Below are 11,431 nucleotides of genomic sequence, written 5' to 3'. Positions count from 1 at the left end.
TGTGATACACTACAGACACCCTGGATTTGAACCTTAGTGCCTTAGACCACTATGCCACGCGGGGAGCCCAGCTCTTGTACCCTAGCCAATAGGACTTTATGTTTTAATAAGATTTGATTCACAACTAAAGTGGCCAAAAACTTATTAAAATTAAACACATTTAGCATATATAAGCAGTGCGTAAGTTTCAAGTTTGGGGAAGATAATTTTCACCATAAAAAAAGCATCTTTATAATAAAAGCATTACAAGCATAATCAGATTTGTGTTCACTTTTGAGAATGGTGTTTTCATGCTAATGGTTCATTAGTGCTTATAGCCTACTGCCGTGTGCGCATTGCTGCGCTTATAATGTGAAGAAATAGCCTCATAGTTTATCAACATTTTAAGCTAAATGATCTGTTGCGTCAGCCACATTGCATTAAAAAAAGTTTTTTTGATGCTAGTGGTTGTATTCATTTGGGATCTATTGCATACCACAAACGTCCCAGACTATGTTTCGAATATTTATTTCTCGCACAGAATAGGTAGACTTTTGTACTATGGGGGATAGTAGTTTGTTCCAATATCTTCAATATGTACCTCGGAATTGGATAAGGACGCGCACAGTTGCGTAACTGATCTGTCTGACTTGTAGCCTGTGAATAAAACCCGATCATTTGACGGAGGGCAGTGTGAGTGAGAGACGCTTCGGATTGCGCAGCACACTCAAGGAGAAGATCACAACTAGCACTCTGGACCGCACAAGGCATGGATTTTTTTCGTGCGCATTACCTCCACAACGGGGATGCCGCTGTTGTTACCTCATATCCCAGCGATAATGCCTTACATTAGGCCTGGGTAGAAAACACTTCATTTGCTCAACTTTATTTTGGTCAATTTACCAGGTAAATTGACTGAGAAGGCATTCTCGTTTGCAACAATGGCCCGGGAAACAGTTACAGGGGAGAGGAGGGGGATGAATGAGACAATTGGAAGCTGGAGATCATTGGGAAAACATTTAGACTATATTAGCCCACACAGCTTTAAGTATGCACTTTCATACTACTGTATAGGGTTAGGGCCTCATATTGAAGCCTATACTGATGTAAAGAACAGTATTACAATTATCTACTTTGGTTTAGACACAAGCATCATGAAACCTCTAACACAATCAATTAATTTGAATTGGTGAAAATCTGTTGTTGTTTTTTTAACCTAACTTGCTTTCAACTTTTTCCATGTGGTTTCTTCCTTCACAGACTTCATGAAATGAATGAAGACCTCTTCCTAAATATTTGGTCAAATTATACATTTTGTGTATGGTTTCCCTGAAACAAGGGTGGCTCAAATTACCCCAATCTCCCCTACAGTTGCACAATGAGCACTTGTTGTCTCTCAAATACATTTTTACAGTTGTTGGTTAGCTAGCTAACACATTTTAAAAATAAGCATAGACATAACATTAGTGAAAACAAGACATAGTATCAATAACATGATACAACAAGCTGAAATGTGCTACCTATGATTCCCCACATTCTTGTCATTGTTGCTAGCTATCTTTTTCTACACCCAAATAGGTATTATTTCCATCACCTACTGGGTTTTGGGTGAAAAACATACTCATAATATTCTCAAATGTACTCCTTCATTCAGTTTTAAATGTCTACTCAGGTCCCTACAGTCTCTGTGGCCTGGGGGGTAATATCTCATCCACTGTCATAGCTTCAACATCTCTACTCTCTCCTTCAACAATGTCCACTGCATCCACATAGGAGACAGCCCTGATCCTCGCTACTTTGACCTCCTTCACCCGAACAAGGCACTCAGTGAACTCTGGAACCTGATTCCCATCACAATAGCAGCACCGTGCATCCTCTGACTCTTCAACACTGATATTTGGTGTCAAACTTTTTACATTTATGCGATTGTAGTGGTTTTTATACACACGCTTATCTCATATATCCCAGCATTTACATGAGATCACCATAATACCGCTCCTGGTCACTCTGACTCTACCTTTCCCAATTCATCCTTCATCATCTTCGTAACCGCAAACTGGTCTCTCGAATAAACATAATTCATGAAATGTATTCATACCAGAAACTGCTGTTCATTTCCAACTTCAGGTTGTTTATTTACATTCGTCTTTATTACATTCATCCAGTTATTCTTAACAACTTAACTCGTGACAACAGAATCTAACATTGCACAACCTGTCACAACAAAGGTCAGATTCAAGTCCTCTCGTTGTAGAAACAAGTGTGTCCCCCAGTAGGATGCTCCAACAGTAGGTCACAGTTGCTAGCTATCTGACCGTTCAGAATCATAACATACACCTTCCGGTCTCATCGGTGCATGCGCTTCATTTTCATGACGTTGTCAGCCAACCGGTCTATGAGATAATTAAGTATAAGGGGAATGATTGGTTGTTACTTACCCCCTCCATAAAATGTTTGTTACTTAAAAATTGTTACTTACCCCCAACAAAAACAAAACTGTACTTGAAGAAATCAGATCTTGAACTATTTTACAGCAAGCTATGGTGGTATCCGGAGGCCCTGCGTGTTGTGGTGTGTTTACCTTCTCCGTTTGGCCGCAGGCTTGGTTTGCTATCGAGCAGCTCCACCGTTTGGCATGGATGTTAATTGCAGCCTTCTGGTCTATCGGATCTCTACCGAATATTCCGACGGTCTTTTATCGTTGCTGAGAGAAGGAGAGAGACATCGTGCTGAATGAAGGAACTCAAAACAAACCGACAGACAGACAGGGTAGGGTGGAAGTGGAGGAGGATAATGGCTTGTTCTGCGTGTGATAATGTCTTGGTGAGCACTGTTCACTCGTTTCAAATCAAATATATTCAAAAGTTCAGTGTTCACATATATGAAACATATTTATCAACATTAGTAACTACAAAAAAAAAGTTTAAAAAAAAAAATCACATTCCGTATTTTTTTTTTTTTTTACATTAATAAAATAACTTTAATATGCATATAATTACTTAGCGCGTTTAGCCTACATATTGTAGGCTACAACTAATGTGAAAATTGTTAGAACATTATTTGATTCAAATCTTTATCAAAGATCAAAACGTATTTCTATTTGGATATTATCACTTGGTGCCACGTTTCTATTTAATTGGTTCTTTGAGTTTTTATTTTGCTGTCGATAGTAGAAAATACACTGAGTGCACAAAACATTGAGACCATGCAACTCAATATTAGGAAGGTGTTGTTAATGTTTTGTACACTCAGTGTATATCATGATGGATTTGTTCCTGTAGAATATTTGTTATTCATTCATTCATGTCATCTCTAGTGTGTTGATGTCATTTCAGCTACAGACAGGACACAAAGTTACAGTGTTGGAAAGGGCTGTCAGACAAGACAAAAAGCCAGTGGCTATTCACTCATTCTCTGAGATACTAATGACCAGTACAGCTATTAAAATGAATGTTTGTCATGATGAATAATGGTAGAAAAAAAACACACCTGATAACTACTTTTTTGGGGGATCATTGAATTTAATCAACTTTATTGATCTCCACAGTAGAAATTGGATGATATTATGAGAGGACAGGTGTAACGTGTGGCCTGGGACTGATACTCTCTGGTTGTTCTCAAAGTCAATGAGATGAGGCTTCAATCCAAACTGCAGTGTAAGAGTGTTGGGTTAGTCTTGTTGCTCAAAACCCTCTCACCTCTCATCAATATCAACATCCTCCTCCCACTTCCCCTCTCCTGTTTCTGTTCTCTCTCTCTCTGTGTGTGTGTGTGTGTGTGTGTGTGTGTGTCAGTATCAGTGTGTCCAGCATGCAGCAGGGTGATGCCCTAATAACACCCTCCATCATCAATAAGTTACGAGGAGGCCAATACACACACACACACAGAACCATGCTTGAGCCTCTCACTGTCGAAGAGGAAAAGGAGGAGAGCGGGTGTCTTGATTCCTCGACAGACATACTTATAAAGATTTAATAACATCCCTCTCTAAAACACAGGAATTCCTCCTACCTTTCCCTCTATCCCCTCTCACTGTGTGTGTGTGTGTGTGTGTGTGGTCATTGCCTGACTCTGGGGTGCGATTTTCTTCTTGCCTGGGGAAGGCAAGGAGAGTGGTCCCAAGACCCTAAACTCCCAGACTAGACATCACAATACCTAGCCCACACACACACAACTGCCCTACTACAGTACAACTCAATTCATATTTCATAGAGCTTTATAGGCCCTGTGTGGCTCAGTTGGTAGAGCATGGCACTTGCAACGCCAGGGTTCGATTCCCACAGGGGACCAGTATGGGAAAAAGTATGAACATTTATGTACTCACGTCTGCTAAATGACATAAATGTATATTAGGACTATTTCTAGTCTTTGATTTGAAATCTGGTATTTTAGGACACTGCAAACAGTTTTGCATGATTGTGTATTTGTCAATTTAGCATATTGGTTATTCTGTATGAGAGTGAATACAGTATAATAATAGTTAGCTATTTGTAGATGGTGTACAATACATAATGCTATTTAAATTGACTGAAACAAGACAAAACAGATTACACATCCACTTGTACTGTGCATTTTGGTTTTAAATATGAACTCAGTCAATGAATCTGTGCAGTGCACTATGCTGGTCTTCTATTGACGTGTGTACTAAATGTCTCTGTGTAAAGTAACCATAGTGTGCATACATTTGTTTGTTTGTTGCTGTGTTTATTTATTTATTCTTGGTGGACAGGATTACCTCTAAATTATAGAGTAGCAGTCCCCTTTCTCTCTTTAAGTAAAAAATAACATCTGTAAAAGCCTCCAGAGCAGAGCATAAAATATACATCTACTAGCCTGGACTTGATAACAAAGAGAGAGAAAGAGAGAGAGAGAGAATGCAGAGGGTGGAGAAGAGGAGGTCAGTGAGGGAGAGAGAAGGAAAGAAGAGATTGAGGGAAAACCCTGACACACACACCTCACCCGTACAAAACCCTGACACACACACCTCACCCGTACAAAACCCTGACACACACACCTCACCCGTTCAAAACCCTGACACACACCTCACCCGTTCAAAACCCTGACACACACCTCACCCGTTCAAAACCCTGACACACACCTCACCTGTGCTTTTAGAGGCACAGGAGCTAAAGAATCTTCTGCTCAGAGGATAATCACACATACACACTCACATACCATAAAGCCAACTTACATTAAAGTGAGTTTGAGATTCCTTTTTCTATGATCATTGTACACTCTAAATGTTGGGTTTTGTACACACACACACACACACACACACACACACACACAGATGCGTGCGGAAACAAATCAACACACCCTCTACAACCACTGTGATTATTATTATTTGACCCTGCTGGTTGTCTATGAACATTTGAACATCTTGGCCATGTTCTGTTATAATCTCCACCCGGCACTGCCAGAAGAGGATTGGTTTCTTCCTAAGTTCCGGGCCTTTTCTAGGGAGTTTTTCCTAGCCACTGTGCTTCTACACCTACATTGCTTGCTGTTTGGGGTTTTAGCAGCACTTTGTGACATCAGCTGATGTAAGAAGGGTTTTATAAATACATTTGATTGATTGACTGCACACTTCCCTGGGTTATCATTGTGTGGTGCTGGGCCCTGGATGGTTTGGGTCAATAGCTCCCAGCTAGCTGCTTTGTTCATTGATTACTGATTGAAAAATGATTGTCTGTGAGGAGTAAACACCGGAGCACTCTGCCGGAGGGTCAGGGGGGAATACACATCCACTTAGATTTACAACTGGCCTGATATGGTGTGTGTGTGTGTGCGCACGTGCCAGGTAGTAGAGTCATAAACATCTGTGCAGATTTGTGCAAGAGGGGTTATGGGAGAGCATTAGGACATACGTGACCCACTAGAGAGAGGCTTATTTCTCTCGCTCTACTCTGTTGTTAATATATTTCTACAACAAGACCAAAAAGTATAGGGACACCTGCTCGTCAAACATCTCATTCCAAAATCATGGGCATTAATATGGAGTTGGTTCCCGCTTTGCTGCAACAGACTCCACTCTTCTGGGAAGGCTTTTCACTAGATGTTGGAACATTGCTGAGTGGACTTGCTCCATTCAGCCACAAGAGCATTAGTGAGGTTGGGCACTGATGTTAGGCTATTAGGCCTGGTTCGCAGTCTGTGTTCAATTCATCCCAAAGGTGTTTGAAGGGGTTGAGGACAGGACTCTGTGCAGGCCAGTCATGCAAACCATTTCTGTATGGACCTTGCTTTGTGCACGGGGCATTGTCATGCTGAAACAGGAAAGCACAGAATCGTCTAGAATGTCATTGTATGCTGTAGCTTTAAGACTTCCCTTCAATGGAACTAAGGGGCCTAGCCCGAACCATGAAAAATAGCCCCAGACCATTATTCCTCCTTTAAATCAAATACAATTTTATTGATCACATACATGTTTAGCAGATGTTACTGTGGGTAACAAAACGCTTGCGTTTCTAGCTCCGACATTCCCTTTTTTTCATTTGATTTAACTAGGCAAGTCAGTTAAGAACAAGTTCCTATTTACAATGACGACCTACCCTGGCCAAACCCTAACCTGGACGACGCTGGGCCAATTGTGCACCAGCCTATGGGACTCCCAATCACGGCCGGTTGTGATACAGCCTGGAATTTAACCAAGATCTGTAGTGACACCTCTGGCACTGAGATGCAGTGCCTTAACTATTAAAACACTGCAACGGTCTAACAATTTCACAACGATAAATTAAGAATATATAAAATCAGGGATGCAAACTGGTGAGGGCCCAAAAAGGTGACACTTTTGTTTGTTGCACTGAAACATGCCAAATAAAATCCCTGCTAGGGGGAAATTGAGATTTTAACTGATTAAAACAAAGAATATGATCTACATGATCAGTCTCTGTGTGTTAAATAAAAAAAGTGTTTCATGTGAACCTAACTCACAGCTAAAAAAATGCAAAGAAAGCAATCCAATGTTATTTGTTGCTTAGACTTTACTGCAAATGACACTCAAGTCTTGAGAAAAAAAAATACAGTCATGGCTAACTGCAATATTAGCCTTTACAATAGAACGCACACACATCTAAATATTGCACTTGGGGAAAAACATCTTAAAGTAGAAATAAAATTATACAAACCAGCATTCTATTTTTGCTCTACTATAATGGGCACTAGTAGACATCGATCAAGTGCACAAGTCTACATGTGTGCAAAAATTAACGTTCACCGAGTAAAAGCATTTAATAATCCCCCTCACACACAAGTGGTACTATCAAGTTCAACACAACAAAAGTTATATCCTTGGGCTACACAGTAGGTTTATTACGTTGTACACTTTCTGCCTGTGGACATCTGTTCTACAATGTGCCAGCAGCAGAGCATGAGACCCTTTGTTTGCATAATTGATCTCTTTCAGACAGAGAACACCTCCTGCATACCCCTTTTTATCCACTGTATTGAAAAAGTGAGAAAGAGGGAAAGTGTGTGGTGTTCCTTTCACCTCTATAGGTTTCTCTGGCTAATTTAGCTAAAAGAGAATTCGATCCAGCTAGCAAGATAACGTTGCTAACAATACTTGTGCCACACTTTCTCCCTCACCTCAAACTTAACTTAATGCCAGTTGTTTTTCGGTTACAGCTCATGAAGTACGCTTCATCACCTTCTTACCCCGGTCTCCGTGGTCAGGCTTCTCACTGACCTCTTCGTTATCGTTCAGGGGGCGCGCTGCTGTTCTATTCTCTGCTGTCTTTCCAGAGCGCGCGCTCATGCTGTAACTAGCTAATTGGCTGTTGCTTCTCTCTTCGGTCGCGTGCAGCATTCTGCTGTTACGATTGGCTGAGCCTTGAATACAGCCAGTATTGCGCAGCACTCGTTCGTTTACAGCCAGTAGTCTGATCCAAATCCCCCCCAAAAAAAACTTCATCGGACCTGTACGAATCACGTGTCACCTATTTTGGATTCAAAACGGCGAATTGCTCCGAAAGGTTTGCATCCCTGATATATATATATATATATATAGACGAGTAATGCAGAGTGGCTACACTAAGATACAGTAGAATATAATACAGTATATACATGAGTAATGCAAGATATGAAAACATTGTTAAAGTGACTGGTGTTTCATTTTATTGAAATGGCCAGTGATTTCAGTCTATGTATATAGGAAGCAGCCTTACATTTGCTACACGCTTCAGCACTCGGCAGTACCGTTCTGTGAGCTTGTGTAACAGTATAGCTTCCGTATCTCTCCTCGCTCCAACCTTGGCTCGAACCAGGGAGCCTCTGCATACATCAACAACTGACACCCACGAAGCATCTACCCATCGCTCCACAAAAGCCACGGCGCTTGCAGAGCAAGGGGAACTACGACTTATACACCCGTCATCAACTGGTGGGGCTGAAATAGCTGAATACACTAACTTGAAGGGGTGTCCACACACACACACACACACACACACACACACGGGACAGCCCCAATGAGCTGAGAAAAAAAAAGGAGCAATTTTCAGCTCTCAAATCTTACAAGGCCCCCTCTCTCTAATATTTACATGCAGGTTTCTTAATGAGATTTGTGTTACATAGACATGTATAACCTATATGTACAATACACACATCAATGGATCAAAGCATTATTTCATAAATAGCAATGGTTTTTTTAACAATGGGTTACATTTCGCTACACCAGTAATGACATCTACTAAATATGTGATCAATAAAATTTGATATGAAAAGACTCAAACTTATTTGGCAATATCTGATAGGGTTATAGTGACACCTGCTGGTTACCACAGACCTACAATTATGTAACTGAACATGACAACCCTGAGAAGCTGTTACCATCAATGGAGACAAATCAGTGATCCACTCCTTTAATTAATTGAGAAAAGTCTGCAAGTCACACTCTCTCTCTCACACACACACACACACGATTATATGAGCAGCCAGCCATGATTTTCAGGTTCTCAAACAAAAGCAGTACAAATCCCTTAATTAACAAAACATTTAAAATAATCACGAAAATACACAACCAAAACACCACGGTAGACAGATTTCACAAATCAGAAACACACATCTAAAATTCATAATTGAGATGAAAATAACATTAAATATATTGGAATATCAAAATAATATTTGGGTGTCCAAATGTTGAAAATGTAAAAAGTGGCCTTGCTAAATGTAGCATCAGCTTTCCTCGATGCTACTAAGTTAACTTGATAGGTGGTTTCTACCTGGTAGACGGTCCATTCTCATCTTCAACTACTTAGTAGCAGACATATACAAGTCTTTATAAAAACAACACATTATTATTCTAAAATGTGTGTGCTGTGTTGGTCTGAGCAGTAGTAGGACAACTAAGTTCGTATATCCCCTAATGTACCACGTAAACCATTTCAGCGTCACAAGATACAGGTAACTGCACAAATGATGGCGACACTTGAGTAAATGAGGCATACACAGTAGTATATTAAAAGCGGTGTTTCCACACAAGTGTGGTTCCAGAGTTAATTAAGCAATTAACATCCCATCATGACTTGGGTCATGTATAAAAATGCTAGACTGCTAGATTTTGGCTACCATGTCTTTGCCCCAATAGGATGACAGTGCCCCCGTTGACAAGTCATCACTGAATGGTTTGATGAACATGAAAATGACGTAATCCATTTGCCATCTCAGTCACCAGATGTCAACTCAATTGAACACTTATGGGAGATTCTAGAGCGGTGCCTGAGACAGCGTTTTACACCACCATCTACAAAAGACCAAATGGAATATTTTGAGGAAGATTAGTGCTGCATTCCTCCAATAGAGTTCCAGACACTTGTAAAATCTATGCCAAGGTGCATTGAAGCTGTTCTGGCGTCTCGTGGTAGCCCAGCAGCCTATTAAGACAGTTAATGTTGGTGTTGCCTTTATTTTTGGCAGTTACCTGTATGTAGAGCAATTGCAGAACACCATTAGGGGTGTTTTCCAATATATATATTTCTTGATAGAAAAAGTTACACCCATTGATCCATGGTCATTTCTGTGGCATTGAAGCGAAGCCTAACCCTTTTCCTAACCTCAGTCTCCAAACATGGCTCACTAATCCACCTAACCTGCTATGTAAACAAATAATGTGTCGAGAAACCATCAGTCTCATAACACCGGAACTGACCAATGGCAGGTATCAATGTGCATTTCCTGATAGCAGGGAACACCCATATTAAGAAACATCCCAAATTGTGGTCTGCAATTACACCATATTAGTTTTTCTGCACCTATGAAGTCACAGTGCATAAGAATGTGGTACAAAACATCAGTAGAAAAACTAACACACACACTGAGTGAAAAAAACATTAGGAACACCTTCAAAATATTGAGTTGCACCCCCTTTTGCCCTCAGAATAGCCTCAATTCGCTGGAGCATGGACTCTACAAGGTGTTGAAAGTGTGGCTGAAGGCTGGCCTGGTGACTCCAATGCTTCCCACAGTTGTGTCAAGTTGGCTGGTGGACCATTCTTGATACACACGGGAAACTGTTGAGCGTGAAAAACCCAGCAGCTATAGTGGTTCTTGACACACTCAAACCGGTGCGCCTGGTACCTACTACCATACCCCATTCAAAGGCACTTAATCTTTTGTTTTGCCCGTTCACCCTCTGAAATGGCACACAAGCACAATCCATGTGAATTGTCTCAAGGCTTAAAAGTCCTTCTTTCACCAGTCTCCTCAGCTCATCTACACTGATTGAAGTGGATTTAACAGGTGATCACAGCGGTCACCTGGATTCACCTGGTCAGTCTCATGGAAAAAGCAGGGGTTTCTAATGTTTTGTCCACTCAGTGTAGAACCATTGATGTACTTTGAAGGTAGTCATTTGTACTCAACTATCAAACAGAAACAAAACGACTTTACATCAACAACTCTAGAAGACCGGTAGGACAATGGAATGCAGTGCTATGGCTACAGCTTTACATTCTCTGCGGCACAATGCTCTAACTTGAGGAAGTGAGGGCTCAACCCAGGTCCTGAATGGATGTCCTTGTTGTTTTTACTGTTGAGAGTTGAGTGACCTTGTTAGAACTGGAGTGGGAAAGCAGGACTCTGGGATACAGTAAAACATGTTTTTAACATTAAGACCAGTGGTGTAGTGGAGGGTAAATGCAAAAAATGTAAAAGCTGTTTGTGCACCTTTTGTTTATGGGAGCATTTACCCAGCTTTTGTTTATGGGAGCATTTACCCAGCTTTTGTTTATGGGAGCATTTACCCAGCTTTTGTTTATGGGAGCATTTACCCAGCTTTTGCAGAAAAAAAATGCATTGAAAGTATACAAAGCATTATTATTCTCCACGAAAGGCGATCAGTGTTTATACAACTATATTTTCACTGATTAAGACATGTGGTCTTTGGATCAGCGGCTGTAGTTTGACATGAAGTCTTCTTCCATTCTCTATAATAGTTAGCGACAATAACACTGAG

General features: G+C 40.7%; 1 long non-coding RNA gene across 1 annotated transcript; it reads right to left on the bottom strand.

Moving 5' to 3' along the window:
- Positions 1-2,121: 2,121 nt before the first annotated feature.
- Positions 2,122-7,866, bottom strand: LOC121846605. The gene is made up of 3 exons (XR_006083527.1): positions 7,639-7,866; positions 2,459-2,683; positions 2,122-2,372 (listed from the first exon to the last, which is right to left on the bottom strand). It is a non-coding gene; the product is annotated as an uncharacterized LOC121846605 (long non-coding RNA).
- Between the last annotated feature and the right edge of the window lie 3,565 nt (positions 7,867-11,431).

Source organism: Oncorhynchus tshawytscha, linkage group LG05 (genome assembly GCF_018296145.1).
Source record: "Oncorhynchus tshawytscha isolate Ot180627B linkage group LG05, Otsh_v2.0, whole genome shotgun sequence".
NCBI classification, from domain to species: Eukaryota; Metazoa; Chordata; class Actinopteri; order Salmoniformes; family Salmonidae; genus Oncorhynchus; species Oncorhynchus tshawytscha.
This window is presented reverse-complemented; position numbering and strand designations above follow the sequence as displayed.